Raw genomic sequence first — 22241 nt, 5'->3', positions numbered from 1 at the left:
TAACGCAGTGTGAAGACAGTGTGTTCCTAGAGCAGAGTGAAGACAGTGTGTTCGTAGAGCAAATTGAAGACAGTGTGTTCTTATCGCAGAATTGCGGTGTAAGTGCATGGAGGAGAGTGAATACAGTGTGTTCCTAATACAGAGTGAAGACAGTGTGTTCCCAGAGCACAGTGAAGACAGTGTGTTCCAAATCAGAGTGAAGACAGTGTGTTCCTAATGTAGAGTGAATCAGGGTGTTCCTAATGCAGAGTAAAGACAGTGTTTTCCTAACGTAGAGTGAAGACATTGTGTTCCTAGAGCAGAGTGAAGACAGTGTGTTCCTAATGCAGAGGGATGACAGTGTGTTCCTAATGCAGAGTGAAGACAGTGTGTTCCTAATGCAAAGTGAAGACAGTGTGTTCCTAGAGGAGAGTGAAGACAGTTTGTTCCTAAAGCAGAGTGAAGAAAGTGTATTCATAACGCAGAGTGAAGACTGTGTGCTCCTAACGCAGTGTGAAGAGAGTGTGTTCCTAGAGCAGAGTGAAGACAGTGTGTTCGTAGAGCAAATTAAAGACAGTGTGTTCCTATCGCAGAATTGCGGTGTATGTGCATGGTGGAGAATAAAGACAGTGGGTTCCTAATGCAGAGTGAAGAGAGTGTGTTCCTAGAGCAGAGTGAAGACAGTGTGTTCCAAATCAGAGTGAAGACAGTGTGTTCCTAATGTAGAGTGAAGACAGGGTGTTCCTAATGCAGAGTAAAGACAGTGTGTTCCTAATGCAGAGTGAAGACAGTGTGTTCCTAGAGCACAGTTGCTTTGTATATGCATGGAGCAGAGTGAAGACAGTGTGTTCCTAACGCAGAGTGAAGACAGTGTGTTCCTATACAGAGTGAAGACAGTGAGTTCCTAGAGCAGAGTAAAGACAGTGTGTTTCTAATGCAGAGTGAAGAAAGTGTTCCTAGAGCAGAGTGAAGACAGTGTGTTCCTAATGCAGTGTGAAGACAGTGTGTTCCTAACGCATAGTTGCAGTGTATGTTCATGGAGCAGAGTGAAGACAGTTTGTTCCTAGAGCAGAGTGAAGACAGTATGTTCCTAACGCATAGTGAGGACAGTGTGTTCCTAGAGCAGAATGAAAACAGTGTGTTCCTAAAGCAGAGTGAAGACAGTGTGTTCCTAAAGCAGAGTTGCTGTGTATGTGCATGGAGCAGAGTGAAGACAGTGTGTTCCTAGAGCAGAGTGAAGACAGTGTGTTCCTAACGCATAGTTGTAGTGTATGTGCATGGAGCAGAGTGAAGATAGTGTGTTCCTAATGCAGAGTGACACAGCGTGTTCCTAATGCAGAGTAAAAACCGTGTGTTCCTAGAGGAGAGTCAAGACAGTGGGTTCCTAGAGCAGAGTGAAGTCAGTGTATTCATAGAGCAGATTGAAGACAGTGTGTTCCTATCGCAGGGTGCGGTGTATGTGCATGGAGGAGAGTGAAGACAGTGGGTTCCTAATGCAGAGTGAAGACAGTGTGTTCCAAATCAGAGTGAAGACAGTGTGTTCCTAACGTAGAGTGAAGACAGTGTGTTCCTAATACAGAGTAAAGACAGGGTGTTCCTAATGCAGAGTGAAGACAGTGTGTTGCTAGAGCAGAGTTGCATTGTATATGCATGGAGCAGAGTGAAGACAGTGTGTTCCTAAGGCAGAGTGAAGACAGTGTGTTCCTAGAGCAGAGTGAAGACAGTGTGTTCCTAAAGCAGAGCGAAGACAGTGTGTTCCTAATGCAGAGTGAAGACAATGTCTTCCTAGACCAGAGTGAAGACAGTGTGTTCCTAACAGAGAGTTGCGGTGTATGTGCATGGAGCAGAGTGAAGACAGTGTGTTCCTAGAGCAGAGTGAAACAGCGTGTTCCTAATGCAGATTAAAAACAGTGTGTTCCTAGAGCAGAGTGAAAACAGTGTGTTCCTAAAGCAGAGTTGCGGTGTATGTTCATGGGGGACAGTGAAGACAGTGTGTTCCTAGAGCAGAGTGAAGACAGTGTGTTCCTAGAGCAGAGTGAAGACAGTGTGTTTCTAGAGCAGAGTGAACTCAGGGTGTTCATAGAGCAGAGTGAAGACAGTGTGTTCGTAGAGCAGATTGAAGACAGTGTGTTCCTAGAGCAGGGTGGAGACTGTGTGTTCCTAACAAAGAGTGAAGACAGTGTGTTCCTAACGCAGAGTGAAGACAGTGAGTTCCTAGAGCAGAGTGAAGACAGTGTGTTCCTAGAGCAGTGTGAAGACAGTGTGTTCTTACAGCAGAGTGAAGTCAGTGTGTCCTAGCGCAGTGTGAAGACAGTGTGTTCCTAGAGCAGATTGAAGACAGTGTGTTCCTAGAGCAGAGTGAAGACAGTGTGTTCCTAATGCAGAGTGAAGTCAGTGTGTTTCTAGAGCAGAGTGAAGACAGTGTGTTCCTAACGAAGATAGAAGACAGTGTGTAGCTAACGCAGAGTTGCGGTGTATGTGCACGGAGCAGAATGAAGACAGTGTGTTCCTAACGCAGAGTGAAGACAGTGTGTTCCTAGAGCAGAGTGAAGAAAGTGTGTGCCTAGAGCAGAGTGAAGATAGTGTGTTCCTAATGCAGAGTGAAGACAGTGTGTTCCTAGAGCAGAGTGAAGGCAGTGTGTTCCTAATACAGAGTGCACACAATGTTTTCCTAACGCAGCGTTGCTGTGTATGTGCATGGAGCAGATTGAAGACAGTGTGTTCCTAACGCAGAGTTAAGACAGTGTGTTCCTAGAGCAGAGTGAAGACAGTGTGTTCCTAAAGCAGAATTGCAGTGTATGTGCATGGAGCAGAGTGAAGACAGTGTGTTCCTAATGCAGAGTGAAGACAGTGTTTTCCTAGAGCAGAGTTGCGGTGTATGTGCATGGAGCAGAGTGAAGACAATGTGTTCCTAACGCAGAGTAAAGACAGAGTGTTCCTAATACAGAGTGAAGACAGTGTGTTCAGTAGCAGAGTAAAGACAGTGTGTTTCTAATGCAGAGTGAAGACAGTGTTCCTAGAGCAGAGTGAAGACAGTGTGTTCCTAACGCAGAGTTGACGTGTATTTGCATGAAGCAGAGTGAAGACAGTGTGTTCCTAGAGCAGAGTGAAGACAGTGTGTTCCTAATGCAGAGGGAAGACAGTGGGTTCCTAGAGCAGAGTGAAGACAGTTTGACCTAATGCAGAGTGAAGACAGTGTGTTCCTAGAGCAGAGTTGCGGTGTATGTGCATGGACCAGAGTGAAGACAGTGTGTTCTTAATGCAGAGTGAAGACAGTGTGTTCCTAATGCAGAGAGAAGACAGTGTTTTCCTAGAGCAGAGTGAAGACAGTGTGATCCTAATGCAGAGGGATGACAGTGTGTTCCTAATGCAGAGTGAAGACAGTGTGTTCCTAATGCACAGTGAAGACAGTGTGTTCCTAGAGGAGAGTGAAGACAGTTTGTTCCTAAAGCAGAGTGAAGAAAGTGTATTCATAACGCAGAGTGAAGACAGTGTGCTCCTAACGCAGTGTGAAGACAGTGTGTTCCTAGAGCAGAGTGAAGACAGTGTGTTCGTAGAGCAAATTGAAGACAGTGTGTTCTTATCGCAGAATTGCGGTGTAAGTGCATGGAGGAGAGTGAATACAGTGTGTTCCTAATACAGAGTGAAGACAGTGTGTTCCCAGAGCACAGTGAAGACAGTGTGTTCCAAATCAGAGTGAAGACAGTGTGTTCCTAATGTAGAGTGAATCAGGGTGTTCCTAATGCAGAGTAAAGACAGTGTTTTCCTAACGTAGAGTGAAGACATTGTGTTCCTAGAGCAGAGTGAAGACAGTGTGTTCCTAATGCAGAGGGATGACAGTGTGTTCCTAATGCAGAGTGAAGACAGTGTGTTCCTAATGCAAAGTGAAGACAGTGTGTTCCTAGAGGAGAGTGAAGACAGTTTGTTCCTAAAGCAGAGTGAAGAAAGTGTATTCATAACGCAGAGTGAAGACTGTGTGCTCCTAACGCAGTGTGAAGAGAGTGTGTTCCTAGAGCAGAGTGAAGACAGTGTGTTCGTAGAGCAAATTAAAGACAGTGTGTTCCTATCGCAGAATTGCGGTGTATGTGCATGGTGGAGAATAAAGACAGTGGGTTCCTAATGCAGAGTGAAGAGAGTGTGTTCCTAGAGCAGAGTGAAGACAGTGTGTTCCAAATCAGAGTGAAGACAGTGTGTTCCTAATGTAGAGTGAAGACAGGGTGTTCCTAATGCAGAGTAAAGACAGTGTGTTCCTAATGCAGAGTGAAGACAGTGTGTTCCTAGAGCACAGTTGCTTTGTATATGCATGGAGCAGAGTGAAGACAGTGTGTTCCTAACGCAGAGTGAAGACAGTGTGTTCCTAATACAGAGTGAAGACAGTGAGTTCCTAGAGCAGAGTAAAGACAGTGTGTTTCTAATGCAGAGTGAAGAAAGTGTTCCTAGAGCAGAGTGAAGACAGTGTGTTCCTAATGCAGTGTGAAGACAGTGTGTTCCTAACGCATAGTTGCAGTGTATGTTCATGGAGCAGAGTGAAGACAGTTTGTTCCTAGAGCAGAGTGAAGACAGTATGTTCCTAACGCATAGTGAGGACAGTGTGTTCCTAGAGCAGAATGAAAACAGTGTGTTCCTAAAGCAGAGTGAAGACAGTGTGTTCCTAAAGCAGAGTTGCTGTGTATGTGCATGGAGCAGAGTGAAGACAGTGTGTTCCTAGAGCAGAGTGAAGACAGTGTGTTCCTAACGCATAGTTGTAGTGTATGTGCATGGAGCAGAGTGAAGATAGTGTGTTCCTAATGCAGAGTGACACAGCGTGTTCCTAATGCAGAGTAAAAACCGTGTGTTCCTAGAGGAGAGTCAAGACAGTGGGTTCCTAGAGCAGAGTGAAGTCAGTGTATTCATAGAGCAGATTGAAGACAGTGTGTTCCTATCGCAGGGTGCGGTGTATGTGCATGGAGGAGAGTGAAGACAGTGGGTTCCTAATGCAGAGTGAAGACAGTGTGTTCCAAATCAGAGTGAAGACAGTGTGTTCCTAACGTAGAGTGAAGACAGTGTGTTCCTAATACAGAGTAAAGACAGGGTGTTCCTAATGCAGAGTGAAGACAGTGTGTTGCTAGAGCAGAGTTGCATTGTATATGCATGGAGCAGAGTGAAGACAGTGTGTTCCTAAGGCAGAGTGAAGACAGTGTGTTCCTAGAGCAGAGTGAAGACAGTGTGTTCCTAAAGCAGAGCGAAGACAGTGTGTTCCTAATGCAGAGTGAAGACAATGTCTTCCTAGACCAGAGTGAAGACAGTGTGTTCCTAACAGAGAGTTGCGGTGTATGTGCATGGAGCAGAGTGAAGACAGTGTGTTCCTAGAGCAGAGTGAAACAGCGTGTTCCTAATGCAGAGTAAAAACAGTGTGTTCCTAGAGCAGAGTGAAAACAGTGTGTTCCTAAAGCAGAGTTGCGGTGTATGTTCATGGGGGACAGTGAAGACAGTGTGTTCCTAGAGCAGAGTGAAGACAGTGTGTTCCTAGAGCAGAGTGAAGACAGTGTGTTTCTAGAGCAGAGTGAACTCAGGGTGTTCATAGAGCAGAGTGAAGACAGTGTGTTCGTAGAGCAGATTGAAGACAGTGTGTTCCTAGAGCAGGGTGGAGACTGTGTGTTCCTAACAAAGAGTGAAGACAGTGTGTTCCTAGAGCAGTGTGAAGACAGTGTGTTCTTACAGCAGAGAAAAGTCAGTGTGTCCTAGCGCAGTGTGAAGACAGTGTGTTCCTAGAGCAGATTGAAGACAGTGTGTTCCTAGAGCAGAGTGAAGACAGTGTGTTCCTAATGCAGAGTGAAGTCAGTGTGTTTCTAGAGCAGAGTGAAGACAGTGTGTTCCTAACGAAGATAGAAGACAGTGTGTAGCTAACGCAGAGTTGCGGTGTATGTGCACGGAGCAGAATGAAGACAGTGTGTTCCTAACGCAGAGTGAAGACAGTGTGTTCCTAGAGCAGAGTGAAGAAAGTGTGTGCCTAGAGCAGAGTGAAGATAGTGTGTTCCTAATGCAGAGTGAAGACAGTGTGTTCCTAGAGCAGAGTGAAGGCAGTGTGTTCCTAATACAGAGTGCACACAATGTTTTCCTAACGCAGCGTTGCTGTGTATGTGCATGGAGCAGATTGAAGACAGTGTGTTCCTAACGCAGAGTTAAGACAGTGTGTTCCTAGAGCAGAGTGAAGACAGTGTGTTCCTAAAGCAGAATTGCAGTGTATGTGCATGGAGCAGAGTGAAGACAGTGTGTTCCTAATGCAGAGTGAAGACAGTGTTTTCCTAGAGCAGAGTTGCGGTGTATGTGCATGGAGCAGAGTGAAGACAATGTGTTCCTAACGCAGAGTAAAGACAGAGTGTTCCTAATACAGAGTGAAGACAGTGTGTTCAGTAGCAGAGTAAAGACAGTGTGTTTCTAATGCAGAGTGAAGACAGTGTTCCTAGAGCAGAGTGAAGACAGTGTGTTCCTAACGCAGAGTTGACGTGTATTTGCATGAAGCAGAGTGAAGACAGTGTGTTCCTAGAGCAGAGTGAAGACAGTGTGTTCCTAATGCAGAGGGAAGACAGTGGGTTCCTAGAGCAGAGTGAAGACAGTTTGACCTAATGCAGAGTGAAGACAGTGTGTTCCTAGAGCAGAGTTGCGGTGTATGTGCATGGACCAGAGTGAAGACAGTGTGTTCTTAATGCAGAGTGAAGACAGTGTGTTCCTAATGCAGAGAGAAGACAGTGTTTTCCTAGAGCAGAGTGAAGACAGTGTGATCCTAATGCAGAGGGATGACAGTGTGTTCCTAATGCAGAGTGAAGACAGTGTGTTCCTAATGCACAGTGAAGACAGTGTGTTCCTAGAGGAGAGTGAAGACAGTTTGTTCCTAAAGCAGAGTGAAGAAAGTGTATTCATAACGCAGAGTGAAGACAGTGTGCTCCTAACGCAGTGTGAAGACAATGTGTTCCTAGAGCAGAGTGAAGACAGTGTGTTCGTAGAGCAAATTGAAGACAGTGTGTTCTTATCGCAGAATTGCGGTGTAAGTGCATGGAGGAGAGTGAATACAGTGTGTTCCTAATACAGAGTGAAGACAGTGTGTTCCCAGAGCACAGTGAAGACAGTGTGTTCCAAATCAGAGTGAAGACAGTGTGTTCCTAATGTAGAGTGAATCAGGGTGTTCCTAATGCAGAGTAAAGACAGTGTTTTCCTAACGTAGAGTGAAGACATTGTGTTCCTAGAGCAGAGTGAAGACAGTGTGTTCCTAGAGCACAGAGAAGACAGTGTGTTCCTAGAGCAGAGTGAAGACAGGGTGTTCCTAGAACAGAGTAAAGAAAGTGTGTTCGTAGAGCAGAATGAAGTCAGTGTGTTCCTAGAGCAAATTGAAGACAGTGTGTTCCTAATGCAGTGTGAAGACAGTGTGTTCCTACTGCAGAGTGAAGACTGTGTGTTCCTAGAGAAGAGTGAAGACAGTGAGTTCCTAACGCAGAGTTGCGGTGTATGTGCATGGAGCAGAGTGAAGACAGTGTGTTCCTAACGCAGAGTGAAGACAGTGTGTTACTAGAGCAGAGTGAAGAAAGTGTGTTTCTAGAGCAGAATGAAGACAGTGTGTTCCTAGAGAAAAGTGAAGACAGTGTGTTCCTAGTGCAGAGTGAAGACAGTGTGTTCGTAGAGTAGATTGAAGACAGTGTGTTCCTAGAGCAGAGTGAAGACAGTGTGTTCCTAATGCAGAGTGATGATCGTGTTTTCCTAACGAAGGGTGAAGACAGTGTGACCTAAGGCAGAGTTGCGGTGTATGTGCATGGAGCAGAATGAAGACAGTGTTTTCCTAACGAGGAGTGAAGACTGTGTGTTCCTAGAGCAAAGTGAAGACAGTGTGTTCCTAATGCAGAGTGCAGACAGTGTGTTCCTAGAGCAGAGTGAAGACAGTGTGTTCCTAACACAGAGTTTCAGTGTATGTTCATGGAGCAGAGTGAATACAATGTTTTCCTAATGCAGAGTGAAGACAGTATTTTCCTAGAGCAGAGTTGCGGTGTATGTGCATGGAGCAGAATGAAGACAGTGTTTTCCTAACGAGGAGTGAAGACAGTGTGTTCCTAGTGCAGAGTGAAGACTGTGTGTTCCTAGTGCAGAGTGAAGACTGTGTGTTCCTAAGGAAGAGTGAAGACAGTGAGTTCCTAACGCAGAGTGAAGACTGTGTGTTCCTAAGGAAGAGTGAAGACAGTGAGTTCCTAACGCAGAGTTGCGGTGTATGTCCATGGAGCAGAGTGAAGACAGTGTGTTCCTAATGCAGGGTGAAGACAGTGTGTTACTAGAGCAGAGTGAAGACATTGTGTTTCTAGAGCAGAGTGAAGACAGTGTGTTCCTAGAGCAGATTGAAGACAAGGTGTTCCTAGAGCAGAGTGAAGACAGTGTGTACGTAGAGTAGATTGAAGACAGTGTGTTCCTAGAGCAGAGTGAAGACAGTGCGTTCCTAATGCAGAGTGAAGACAGTTTGTTCCTAGAGCAGAGTGAAGACATTGTGTTCCTAAGGAAGAGTGAAGACAGTGTAACCTGAAGCAGAGTTGCGGTGTATGTGCATGTAGCAGAGTGAAGACAGTGTGTTCCTAACGCAGAGTGAAGACAGTGTGTTCCTAATGCAGAGTAAAACAGTGTGTTCCTAGAAGAGAGTGAAGACCATGTGTTCCTAATGAAGAGTGAAGACAGTATGTTCCTAGAGCAGAGTGAAAACAGTGTGTTCATAAAGCAGAATTGCGGTGTATGTTCATGGGGGAGAGTGAAGACAGTGTGTTCCTAGAGCAGAGTGAAGACAGTGTGTTCCTAGAGCAGAGAGAAGACAGTGTGTTCCTAGTGCAGAGTGAAGACAGGGTGTTCTTAAAGCAAGTAAAGACAGTGTGTTCGTAGAGCAGATTGAAGACAGTGTGTTCCTAGAGCAGAGTGAAGACAGTGTGTTCCTAATGTAGAGTGAAGACAGTGTGTACCTAGTGCAGAGTGAAGACTGTGTGTTCCTAACGAAGAGTGAAGACAGTGAGTTCCTAACGCAGAGTTGCGGTGTATGTCCATGGAGCAGAGTGAAGACAGTGTGTTCCTAATGCAGAGTGAAGACAGTGTGTTCCTAGAGCAGGGTTGCTTTGTATATGCATGTAGCAGAGTGAAGACAGTGTGTTCTTAATGAAGAGTGAAGGCAGTGTGTTCCTAATACAGAGTGAAGACATGTGTTCCTAATGCAGAGTGAAAACAGTGTGTTCCTAATGTAGAGTGAAGACAGTGTGTTCCTAATGCAGAGGAAAGACAGTGTGTTCCTAATGCAGAGTCAAGACAGTGTGTTACTAGAGCAGAGTGAAGACATTGTGTTTCTAAAGCAGAGTGAAGACAGTGTGTTCCTAGAGCAGAGTGAAGACAGTGTGTTCCCAGAGCAGAGTGAAGACAGTGTTTTCCTAATGCAGAGAGGAGACTGTGTTCCAATAGCAGAGTGAAGACAGTGTGTTCCTAATGCAGAGTGAAGATAGTGTTTTCCTAGAACAGAGTGAAGACAGTGTTTTCCTAGTGCAGATTGAAGACATGTGTTCCAAACGCAGTGTTGCGGTGTATGTGCATGGAGCAGAGTGAAGACAGTGTGTTCCTTACGCAGAGTGAAGACAGTGTGTTCATAAAGCAGAGTGAAGACAGTGTGTTCTTAATGATGAGTGAAGACACTGTGTTCCTAGAGCAGAGTGAAGACAGGGTGTTCCTAACGCAGAGTTGCGGTGTATGTGCATGGAGCAGAGTGAAGACAGTGTGTTCCTAATGCAGCGTGAAGACAGTGTGTTCCAAATCAGAGTGAAGACAGTGTGTTCCTAATGTACAGTGAAGACAATGTGTTCCTAATGCAGAGGAAAGACAGTGTGTTCCTAATGCAGAGTGAAGACAGTGTGTTCCAAGAGCAGAGTTGCTTTGTATATGCATGGAGCAGAGGAAAGACAGTGTGTTCCTAATACAGAGTGAAGACAGTGTGTTCCTAATGCAGAGTGAAGAGAGTGTGTTCCTAACACAGAGTTGCGGTGTATGTGCATGGAGCAGAGTGAAGACAGTGTGTTCCTAGAACAGAGTGAAGACCGTGTGGTCCTAACGCAGTGTTGCGGTGTATGTGCATGGAGCAGAGTGAAGATAGTTTGTTGCTAATGCAGAGTGAAACAGCGTGTTCCTAATGCAGAGTAAAAACAGTGTGTTCCTAGAGGAGTGTGAAGACCGTGTGTTCCTAATGAAGAGTGAAGACAGTATGTTCCTAGAGCATAGTGAAAACAGTGTGTTCCTAAAGCAGAGTGCGGTGTATGTGCATGGGGGAGAGTGAAGACAGTGTGTTCCTAACGCAGAGTGAAGACAGTGTGTTCCTAGAGCAGAGAGAAGACAGTGTGTTCCTAGTGCAGAGTGAGGACAGGATGTTCTTAAAGCAAGTAAAGACAGTGTGTTCGTAGAGCAGATTGAAGACAGTGTGTTCCTAGAACAGAATGAAGACAGTGTGTTAATAATGTAGAGTGAAGACAGTGTGTTCCTAGTGCAGAGTGAAGACTGTGTGTTCCTAATGCAGAGTGAAGACAGTGTGTTCCTAGAGCAGGGTTGCTTTGTATATGCATGTAGCAGAGTGAAGACAGTGTGTTCCTAACGAAGAGTGAAGGCAGTGTGTTCCTAATACAGAGTGAAGACATGTGTTCCTAATGCAGAGTGAAGACAGTGTGTTCCTAATGTAGAGTGAAGACAGTGTGTTACTAATGCAGAGGAAAGACAGTGTGTTCCTAATGCAGAGTGAAGACAGTGTGTTCCTAGAGCAGGGTTGCATTGTATATGCATGGAGCAGAGTGAAGAAAGTGTGTTCCTAACGAAGAGTGAAGACAGTGTGTTCCTAATACAGAGTGAAGACAGTGTGTTTCTAATGCAGAGTGAAGACAGTGTTCCTAGAGCAGAGTGAAGTCAGTGTGTTCCTAATGCAGTGTGAAGACAGTGTGTTCCTAACACAGAGTTGCGATGTATGTGCATGGAGCAGAGTGAAGACACTGTGTTCCTAGAGCAGAGTGAAGACAGGGTGTTCCTAATGCAGAGTGAAGACAGTTTGTTCCTAGAGCAGAGTGAAGACAGTGTGTTGCTAGAGCAGAGTGAAGACAGTGTGTTCGTAATGCAGAGTGCAGACAGATTGTTCCTATAGCAGAGTGAAGACCGTTTGTTCCTAACGCAGAGTTTCGGTGTATGTGCATGGAGCAGAGTGAATACAATGTGTTCCTAATGCAGAGTGAAGACAGTGTTTTCCTAGAGCAGAGTTGCGGTGTATGTGCATGGAGCAGACTGAAGACAGTGTGTTCCTAACGCAGAGAAAAGACAGTGTGATCCTAATACAGACTGAAGACAGTGTGTTCCTAGAGCAGAGTAAAGACAGTGTGTTCCTAACCCAGGGTTGATGTGTATTTGCATGAAGCAGAGGGAAGTCAGTGTGCTCCTAGAGCAGAGTGAAGACAGTGTGTTCCTAATCCGAGTGAAGACAGTGTGTTCCTAATGTAGAGTGAAGACAGTGTGTTCCTAATGCAGAGTAGAGACAGTGTGTTCCTAATGCAGAGTGAAGACAGTGTGTTCCTAGAGCACAGTTGCTTTGTATATGCATGGTGCAGAGTGAAGACAGTGTGTTTCTAACGCAGAGTGAAGACAGTGTGTTTATAATACAGAGTGAAGACAGTGTTCCTAAAGCAGAGTGAAGACAGTTTTTTCCTAAGGCAGAGTGAAGAAAGTGTATTCATAAGGCAGAGTGAAGACAGAGTGCTCCTAACGCAGTGTGAAGACCGTGTGTTCCAATCGCAGAGTTGTGGTATATGTGCATAGAGGAGAGTGAAGACAGTGTGTTCCAAATCAGAGTGAAGACAGTGTGTTCCGAATGTACAGTGAAGACAATGTGTTCCTAATGCAGAGGAAAGACAGTGTGTTCCTAATGCAGAGTGAAGACAGTGTGTTCCTAGAGCAGAGTTGCTTTGTATATGCATGGAGCGGAGTGAAGACAGTGTGTTCCTAACGAAGAGTGAAGACAGTGCGTTCCTAACACAGAGTTGCGGTGTATGTGCATGGAGCAGAGTGAAGACAGTGTGTTCCTAGAACAGAGTGAAGACAGTGTGTTCCTAACGCAGTGTTGCGGTGTATGTGCATGGAGCAGAGTGAAGATAGTTTGTTCCTAATGCAGAGTGAAACAGCGTGTTCCTAATGCAGAGTAAAAACAATGTGTTCCTAGAGGAGTGTGAAGACCGTGTGTTCCAAATAGAGAGTGAAGACAGTATGTTCCTAGAGCCTAGTGAAAACAGTGTGTTCCTAAAGCAGAGTGCGGTGTATGTGCATGGGGGAGAGTGAAGACAGTGTGTTCCTAACGCAGAGTGAAGACAGTGTGTTCCTAGAGCAGAGTGAAGACAGTGTGTTCCTAGAGCAGAGAGAAACAGTGTGTTCCTAGTGCAGAGTGAAGACAGGGTGTTCTTAAAGCAAGTAAACACAGTGTGTTCGTAGAGCAGATTGAAGATAGTGTGTTCCTAGAGCAGATTGAAGACAGTGTGTTCCTAATGCAGAGTGAAGACAGTGTGTTCCTAGTGCAAAGTGAAGACTGTGTGTTCCTAAGGAAGAGTGAAGACAGTGAGTTCCTAACGCAGAGTTGCGGTGTATGTCCATGGAGCAGAGTGAAGACAGTGTGTTCCTAATGCAGGGTGAAGACAGTGTGTTACTAGAGCAGAGTGAAGACATTGTGTTTCTAGAGCAGAGTGAAGACAGTGTGTTCCTAGAGCAGATTGAAGACAGGGTGTTCCTAGAGCAGAGTGAAGACAGTGTGTACATTGAGTAGATTGAAGATAGTGTGTTCCTAGAGCAGAGTGAAGACAGTGCGTTTCTAATGCAGAGTGAAGACAGTGTTTTCCTAGAGCAGAGTGAAGACATTGTGTTCCCAAGGAAGAGTGAAGACAGTGTAACCTGAAGCAGAGTTGCGGTGTATGTGCATGTAGCAGAGTGAAGACAGTGTGTTCCTAACGCAGAGTGAAGACAGTGTGTTCCTAACGCAGAGTGAAGACAGTGTGTTACTAGAGCAGAGTGAAACATTGTGTTTCTAGAGCAGAGTGAAGACAGTGTGTTCCTAGAGCAGAGTGAAGACAGTGTGTTCCTAGAGCAGAGTGAAGACAGTGTGTTCGTAGAGTAGATTGAAGACAGTATGTTCCTAGAGCAGAGTGAAGACAGTGTGTTCCTAATGCAGAGAGAAGACTGTGTTCCTATAGCAGAGTGAAGACAGTGTGTTCCTAATGAAGAGTGAAGACAGTGTTTTCCTAGAGCAGAGTGAAGACAGTGTGTTCCTAAGGCAGAGTTGCTGTGTATTGCATGGAGCAGAGTGAAGACAGTGTGTTCCTAGAGCAGAGTGAAGACAGTGCGTTCCTAATGCAGAGTGAAGACAGTGTTTTCCTAATGCAGAGAGAAGACTGTGTTCCTATAGCAGAGTGAAGACAGTGTGTTCCTAATGCAGAGTGAAGACAATGTTTTCCTAGAGCAGAGTGAAGACAGTGTGTTCCTAGTGCAGAGTGAAGACAGTGTGTTCCAAATCAGTGTTGCGGTGTATGTGCATGGAGCAGAGTGAAGACAGTGTGTTCCTTACGCAGAGTGAAGACAGTGTGTTCATAAAGCAGAGTGAAGACAGTGTGTTCTTAATGCAGAGTGAAGACAGAGTGTTCCTAGAGCAGAGTGAAGACAGTGAGTTCCTAGAGCAGAGTGAAAACAGTGTGTTCGTAGAGCAGATTGAAGACAGTGTGTTCCTATCGCAGAGTTGTTGTGTATGTGCATGGAGGAGAGTGAAGACAGTGTGTTCCTAATGCAGAGTTAAGACAGTGTGTTCCTAGAGCAGAGTGAAGACAGTGTGTTCCAAATCAGAGTGAAGACAGTGTGTTCCTAATGTAGAGTGAAGACAGTGTGTTCCTAATGCAGCGGAAAGACAGTGTGTTCCTAATGCAGAGTGAAGACAGTGTGTTCCTAGAGCAGAGTGAAGACAGTGTGTTCCTAACACAGAGTGCAGACAGTGTGTTCCTAACGCAGAGTTTCTGTGTATGTGAATGGAGCAGATTGAAGACAGTGTGTTCCTAATGCAGAATGAAGACAGTGTGTTCCTAAAGCAGAGTTAAGACTGTGTGTTCCTAATGCAGAGTAAAGACGTGTTCCTAACAAAGAGTGAAGACAATGTGTTTCTAGAGGAGAAGAAAGACAGTGTGTTCCTAATGCAGAGTGAAGACAGTGTGTTCCTAGAGCAGAGGTGCGTTGTATATGCATGGAGCAGAGTGAAGACACTGTGTTCCTAACGAAGAGGTAAGACAGTGTGTTCCTAATACAGAGTGAAGACAGTGTGTTCCTAGAGCAGAGTAAAGACAGTGTGTTTCTATGCAGAGTGAAGACACTGTTCCTAGAGCAGTGAAGACAGTGTGTTCCTAATGCAGATTGAAGACAGTGTGTTCCTAACACAGAGTTGCGGTGTATGTGCATTGAGCACAGTGAAGACAGTGTGTTCTAGAACAGAGTGAAGACAGTGTGTTCCTAACGCAGTGTTACGGTGTATGTGCATGGAGCAGAGTGAAGATAGTATGTTCCTAATGCAGAGTGAAAGAGCGTGTTCCTAATGCAGAGTAAAACAGTGTGTTCCTAGAAGAGAGTGAAGACCATGTGTTCCTAATGAAGAGTGAAGACAGTATGTTCCTAGAGCAGAGTGAAAACAGTGTGTTCTTAAAGCAGAATTGCGGTGTATGTTCATGGGGGAGAGTGAAGACAGTGTGTTCCTAAAGCAGAGTGAAGACTGTGTGTCCCTAGAGCAGAGTGAAGACAGTGTGTTCCTAGAGCAGAGAGAAGACAGTGTGTTCCTAGTTCAGAGTGAAGACAGGGTGTTCTTAAAGCAAGTAAAGACAGTGTGTTCGTAGAGCAGATTGAAGACAGTGTGTTCCTAGAGCAGAGTGAAGACAGTGTGTTCCTAATGTAGAGTGAAGACAGTGTGTACCTTGTGCAGAGTGAAGACTGTGTGTTCCTAACGAAGGCTGAAGACAGTGAGTTCCTAACGCAGAGTTGCGGTGTATGTCCAACGAGCAGAGTAAAGACAGTGTTTTCCTAATGCAGAGTGAAGACAGTGTGTTCCTAGAGCAGGGTTGCTTTGTATATGCATGTAGCAGAGTGAAGACAGTGTGTTCCTAACGAAGAGTGAAGGCAGTGTGTTCCTAATACAGAGTGAAGACATGTGTTCCTAATGCAGAGTGAAAACAGTGTGTTCCTAATGTAGAGTGAAGACAGTGTGTTCCTAATGCAGAAGAAAGACAGTGTGTTCCTAATGCAGAGTGAAGACAGTGTGTTCCTAGAGCAGGGTTGCGTTGTATATGCATGGAGCAGAGTGAAGACAGTGTGTTCCTAACGAAGAGTGAAGACAATGTGTTCCTAATACAGAGTGAAGACAGTGTGTTTCTAATGAAGAGTGAAGACAGTGTTCCTAGAGCAGAGTGAAGTCAGTGTGTTCCTAATGCAGTGTGAAGACAGTGTGTTCCTAACACAGAGTTGCGATGTATGTGCATGGAGCAGAGTGAAGACACTGTGTTCCTAGAGCAGAGTGAAGACAGGGTGTTCCTAATGCAGAGTGAAAACAGTGTGTTCCTATAGCAGAGTGAAGACAGTGTGTTCCTAGAGCAGAGTGAAGACAGTGTGTTCGTAATGCAGAGTGCAGACAGATTGTTCCTAGAGCAGAGTGAAGACCGTGTGTTTCTAACGCAGAGTTTCGGTGTATGTGCATGGAGCAGAGTGAATACAATGTGTTCCTAATGCAGAGTGAAGACAGTGTTTTCCTAGAGCAGAGTTGCGGTGTATGTGCATGGAGCAGAGTGAAGACAGTGTGTTCCTAACGGAGAGACAAGACAGTGTGATCCTAATACAGAGTTAAGACAGTGTGTTCCTAGAGCAGAGTAAAGACCGTGTGTTCCTAACGCAGCGTTGATGTGTATTTGCATGAAGCAGAGTGAAGACAGTGTGTTCCTAGAGCAGTGTGAAGACAGTGTGTTCCTAATGCAGAGGGAAGACAGTGTGCTCCTAGAGCAGAGTGAAGACAGTGTGTTCCTAATCCGAGTGAAGACAGTGTGTTCCTAATGTAGAGTGAAGACAGTGTGTTCCTAATGCAGAGTAAAGACAGTGTGTTCCTAAGGCAGAGTGAAGACAGTGTGTTCCTAGAGCAGAGTGAAGACATTGTGTTCCTAAGGAAGAGTGAAGACAGTGTAACATGAAGCAGAGTTGCGGTGTATGTGCATGTAGCAGAGTGAAGACAGTGTGTTCCTAACGCAGAGTGAAGACAGTGTGTTCCTAACGCAGAGTGAAGACAGTGAGTTACTAGAGCAGAGTGAAACATTGTGTTTCTAGAGCAGAGTGAAGACAGTGTGTTCCTAGAGCAGAGTGAAGACAGTGTGTTCCTAACACAGAGTTTCAGTGTATGTTCATGGAGCAGAGTGAATACAATGTTTTCCTAATGCAGAGTGAAGACAGTATTTTCCTAGAGCAGAGTTGCGGTGTATGTGCATGGAGCAGAATGAAGACAGTGTTTTCCTAACGAGGAGTGAAGACAGTGTGTTCCTAGTGCAGAGTGAAGACTGTGTGTTCCTAGTGCAGAGTGAAGACTGTGTGTTCCTAAGGAAGAGTGAAGACAGTGAGTTCCTAACGCAGAGTGAAGACTGTGTGTTTCTAAGGAAGAGTGAAGACAGTGAGTTCCTAACGCAGAGTTGCGGTGTATGTCCATGGAGCAGAGTGAAGACAGTGTGTTCCTAATGCAGGGTGAAGACAGTGTGTTACTAGAGCAGAGTGAAGACATTGTGTTTCTAGAGCAGAGTGAAGACAGTGTGTTCCTAGAGCAGATTGAAGACAAGGTGTTCCTAGAGCAGAGTGAAGACAGTGTGTACGTAGAGTAGATTGAAGACAGTGTGTTCCTAGAGCAGAGTGAAGACAGTGCGTTCCTAATGCAGAGTGAAGACAGTTTGTTCCTAGAGCAGAGTGAAGACATTGTGTTCCTAAGGAAGAGTGAAGACAGTGTAACCTGAAGCAGAGTTGCGGTGTATGTGCATGTAGCAGAGTGAAGACAGTGTGTTCCTAACGCAGAGTGAAGACAGTGTGTTCCTAATGCAGAGTAAAACAGTGTGTTCCTAGAAGAGAGTGAAGACCATGTGTTCCTAATGAAGAGTGAAGACAGTATGTTCCTAGAGCAGAGTGAAAACAGTGTGTTCATAAAGCAGAATTGCGGTGTATGTTCATGGGGGAGAGTGAAGACAGTGTGTTCCTAGAGCAGAGTGAAGACAGTGTGTTCCTAGAGCAGAGAGAAGACAGTGTGTTCCTAGTGCAGAGTGAAGACAGGGTGTTCTTAAAGCAAGTAAAGACAGTGTGTTCGTAGAGCAGATTGAAGACAGTGTGTTCCTAGAGCAGAGTGAAGACAGTGTGTTCCTAATGTAGAGTGAAGACAGTGTGTACCTAGTGCAGAGTGAAGACTGTGTGTTCCTAACGAAGAGTGAAGACAGTGAGTTCCTAACGCAGAGTTGCGGTGTATGTCCATGGAGCAGAGTGAAGACAGTGTGTTCCTAATGCAGAGTGAAGACAGTGTGTTCCTAGAGCAGGGTTGCTTTGTATATGCATGTAGCAGAGTGAAGACAGTGTGTTCTTAATGAAGAGTGAAGGCAGTGTGTTCCTAATACAGAGTGAAGACATGTGTTCCTAATGCAGAGTGAAAACAGTGTGTTCCTAATGTAGAGTGAAGACAGTGTGTTCCTAATGCAGAGGAAAGACAGTGTGTTCCTAATGCAGAGTGAAGACAGTGTGTTACTAGAGCAGAGTGAAGACATTGTGTTTCTAAAGCAGAGTGAAGACAGTGTGTTCCTAGAGCAGAGTGAAGACAGTGTGTTCCCAGAGCAGAGTGAAGACAGTGTTTTCCTAATGCAGAGAGGAGACTGTGTTCCAATAGCAGAGTGAAGACAGTGTGTTCCTAATGCAGAGTGAAGATAGTGTTTTCCTAGAACAGAGTGAAGACAGTGTTTTCCTAGTGCAGATTGAAGACATGTGTTCCAAACGCAGTGTTGCGGTGTATGTGCATGGAGCAGAGTGAAGACAGTGTGTTCCTTACGCAGAGTGAAGACAGTGTGTTCATAAAGCAGAGTGAAGACAGTGTGTTCTTAATGATGAGTGAAGACACTGTGTTCCTAGAGCAGAGTGAAGACAGGGTGTTCCTAACGCAGAGTTGCGGTGTATGTGCATGGAGCAGAGTGAAGACAGTGTGTTCCTAATGCAGCGTGAAGACAGTGTGTTCCAAATCAGAGTGAAGACAGTGTGTTCCTAATGTACAGTGAAGACAATGTGTTCCTAATGCAGAGGAAAGACAGTGTGTTCCTAATGCAGAGTGAAGACAGTGTGTTCCAAGAGCAGAGTTGCTTTGTATATGCATGGAGCAGAGGAAAGACAGTGTGTTCCTAATACAGAGTGAAGACAGTGTGTTCCTAATGCAGAGTGAAGAGAGTGTGTTCCTAACACAGAGTTGCGGTGTATGTGCATGGAGCAGAGTGAAGACAGTGTGTTCCTAGAACAGAGTGAAGACCGTGTGGTCCTAACGCAGTGTTGCGGTGTATGTGCATGGAGCAGAGTGAAGATAGTTTGTTGCTAATGCAGAGTGAAACAGCGTGTTCCTAATGCAGAGTAAAAACAGTGTGTTCCTAGAGGAGTGTGAAGACCGTGTGTTCCTAATGAAGAGTGAAGACAGTATGTTCCTAGAGCATAGTGAAAACAGTGTGTTCCTAAAGCAGAGTGCGGTGTATGTGCATGGGGGAGAGTGAAGACAGTGTGTTCCTAACGCAGAGTGAAGACAGTGTGTTCCTAGAGCAGAGAGAAGACAGTGTGTTCCTAGTGCAGAGTGAGGACAGGATGTTCTTAAAGCAAGTAAAGACAGTGTGTTCGTAGAGCAGATTGAAGACAGTGTGTTCCTAGAACAGAATGAAGACAGTGTGTTAATAATGTAGAGTGAAGACAGTGTGTTCCTAGTGCAGAGTGAAGACTGTGTGTTCCTAATGCAGAGTGAAGACAGTGTGTTCCTAGAGCAGGGTTGCTTTGTATATGCATGTAGCAGAGTGAAGACAGTGTGTTCCTAACGAAGAGTGAAGGCAGTGTGTTCCTAATACAGAGTGAAGACATGTGTTCCTAATGCAGAGTGAAGACAGTGTGTTCCTAATGTAGAGTGAAGACAGTGTGTTACTAATGCAGAGGAAAGACAGTGTGTTCCTAATGCAGAGTGAAGACAGTGTGTTCCTAGAGCAGGGTTGCATTGTATATGCATGGAGCAGAGTGAAGAAAGTGTGTTCCTAACGAAGAGTGAAGACAGTGTGTTCCTAATACAGAGTGAAGACAGTGTGTTTCTAATGCAGAGTGAAGACAGTGTTCCTAGAGCAGAGTGAAGTCAGTGTGTTCCTAATGCAGTGTGAAGACAGTGTGTTCCTAACACAGAGTTGCGATGTATGTGCATGGAGCAGAGTGAAGACACTGTGTTCCTAGAGCAGAGTGAAGACAGGGTGTTCCTAATGCAGAGTGAAGACAGTTTGTTCCTAGAGCAGAGTGAAGACAGTGTGTTGCTAGAGCAGAGTGAAGACAGTGTGTTCGTAATGCAGAGTGCAGACAGATTGTTCCTATAGCAGAGTGAAGACCGTGTGTTCCTAACGCAGAGTTTCGGTGTATGTGCATGGAGCAGAGTGAATACAATGTGTTCCTAATGCAGAGTGAAGACAGTGTTTTCCTAGAGCAGAGTTGCGGTGTATGTGCATGGAGCAGACTGAAGACAGTGTGTTCCTAACGCAGAGAAAAGACAGTGTGATCCTAATACAGACTGAAGACAGTGTGTTCCTAGAGCAGAGTAAAGACAGTGTGTTCCTAACCCAGGGTTGATGTGTATTTGCATGAAGCAGAGGGAAGTCAGTGTGCTCCTAGAGCAGAGTGAAGACAGTGTGTTCCTAATCCGAGTGAAGACAGTGTGTTCCTAATGTAGAGTGAAGACAGTGTGTTCCTAATGCAGAGTAGAGACAGTGTGTTCCTAATGCAGAGTGAAGACAGTGTGTTCCTAGAGCACAGTTGCTTTGTATATGCATGGTGCAGAGTGAAGACAGTGTGTTTCTAACGCAGAGTGAAGACAGTGTGTTTATAATACAGAGTGAAGACAGTGCGTTCCTAAAGCAGAGTGAAGACAGTTTTTTCCTAAGGCAGAGTGAAGAAAGTGTATTCATAAGGCAGAGTGAAGACAGAGTGCTCCTAACGCAGTGTGAAGACCGTGTGTTCCAATCGCAGAGTTGTGGTATATGTGCATAGAGGAGAGTGAAGACAGTGTGTTCCAAATCAGAGTGAAGACAGTGTGTTCCGAATGTACAGTGAAGACAATGTGTTCCTAATGCAGAGGAAAGACAGTGTGTTCCTAATGCAGAGTGAAGACAGTGTGTTCCTAGAGCAGAGTTGCTTTGTATATGCATGGAGCGGAGTGAAGACAGTGTGTTCCTAACGAAGAGTGAAGACAGTGCGTTCCTAACACAGAGTTGCGGTGTATGTGCATGGAGCAGAGTGAAGACAGTGTGTTCCTAGAACAGAGTGAAGACAGTGTGTTCCTAACGCAGTGTTGCGGTGTATGTGCATGGAGCAGAGTGAAGATAGTTTGTTCCTAATGCAGAGTGAAACAGCGTGTTCCTAATGCAGAGTAAAAACAATGTGTTCCTAGAGGAGTGTGAAGACCGTGTGTTCCAAATAGAGAGTGAAGACAGTATGTTCCTAGAGCCTAGTGAAAACAGTGTGTTCCTAAAGCAGAGTGCGGTGTATGTGCATGGGGGAGAGTGAAGACAGTGTGTTCCTAACGCAGAGTGAAGACAGTGTGTTCCTAGAGCAGAGTGAAGACAGTGTGTTCCTAGAGCAGAGAGAAACAGTGTGTTCCTAGTGCAGAGTGAAGACAGGGTGTTCTTAAAGCAAGTAAACACAGTGTGTTCGTAGAGCAGATTGAAGATAGTGTGTTCCTAGAGCAGATTGAAGACAGTGTGTTCCTAATGCAGAGTGAAGACAGTGTGTTCCTAGTGCAAAGTGAAGACTGTGTGTTCCTAAGGAAGAGTGAAGACAGTGAGTTCCTAACGCAGAGTTGCGGTGTATGTCCATGGAGCAGAGTGAAGACAGTGTGTTCCTAATGCAGGGTGAAGACAGTGTGTTACTAGAGCAGAGTGAAGACATTGTGTTTCTAGAGCAGAGTGAAGACAGTGTGTTCCTAGAGCAGATTGAAGACAGGGTGTTCCTAGAGCAGAGTGAAGACAGTGTGTACATTGAGTAGATTGAAGACAGTGTGTTCCTAGAGCAGAGTGAAGACAGTGCGTTTCTAATGCAGAGTGAAGACAGTGTGTTCCTAGAGCAGAGTGAAGACATTGTGTTCCCAAGGAAGAGTGAAGACAGTGTAACCTGAAGCAGAGTTGCGGTGTATGTGCATGTAGCAGAGTGAAGACAGTGTGTTCCTAACGCAGAGTGAAGACAGTGTGTTCCTAACGCAGAGTGAAGACAGTGTGTTACTAGAGCAGAGTGAAACATTGTGTTTCTAGAGCAGAGTGAAGACAGTGTGTTCCTAGAGCAGAGTGAAGACAGTGTGTTCCTAGAGCAGAGTGAAGACAGTGTGTTCGTAGAGTAGATTGAAGACAGTATGTTCCTAGAGCAGAGTGAAGACAGTGTGTTCCTAATGCAGAGAGAAGACTGTGTTCCTATAGCAGAGTGAAGACAGTGTGTTCCTAATGAAGAGTGAAGACAGTGTTTTCCTAGAGCAGAGTGAAGACAGTGTGTTCCTAAGGCAGAGTTGCTGTGTATTGCATGGAGCAGAGTGAAGACAGTGTGTTCCTAGAGCAGAGTGAAGACAGTGCGTTCCTAATGCAGAGTGAAGACAGTGTTTTCCTAATGCAGAGAGAAGACTGTGTTCCTATAGCAGAGTGAAGACAGTGTGTTCCTAATGCAGAGTGAAGACAATGTTTTCCTAGAGCAGAGTGAAGACAGTGTGTTCCTAGTGCAGAGTGAAGACAGTGTGTTCCAAATCAGTGTTGCGGTGTATGTGCATGGAGCAGAGTGAAGACAGTGTGTTCCTTACGCAGAGTGAAGACAGTGTGTTCATAAAGCAGAGTGAAGACAGTGTGTTCTTAATGCAGAGTGAAGACAGAGTGTTCCTAGAGCAGAGTGAAGACAGTGAGTTCCTAGAGCAGAGTGAAAACAGT

The sequence above is a fragment of the Microtus pennsylvanicus genome, chromosome 3 (assembly GCF_037038515.1).
Source record: "Microtus pennsylvanicus isolate mMicPen1 chromosome 3, mMicPen1.hap1, whole genome shotgun sequence".
Lineage (NCBI taxonomy): Eukaryota > Metazoa > Chordata > Mammalia > Rodentia > Cricetidae > Microtus > Microtus pennsylvanicus.
Note: the sequence above shows the minus strand (reverse complement) of the source record.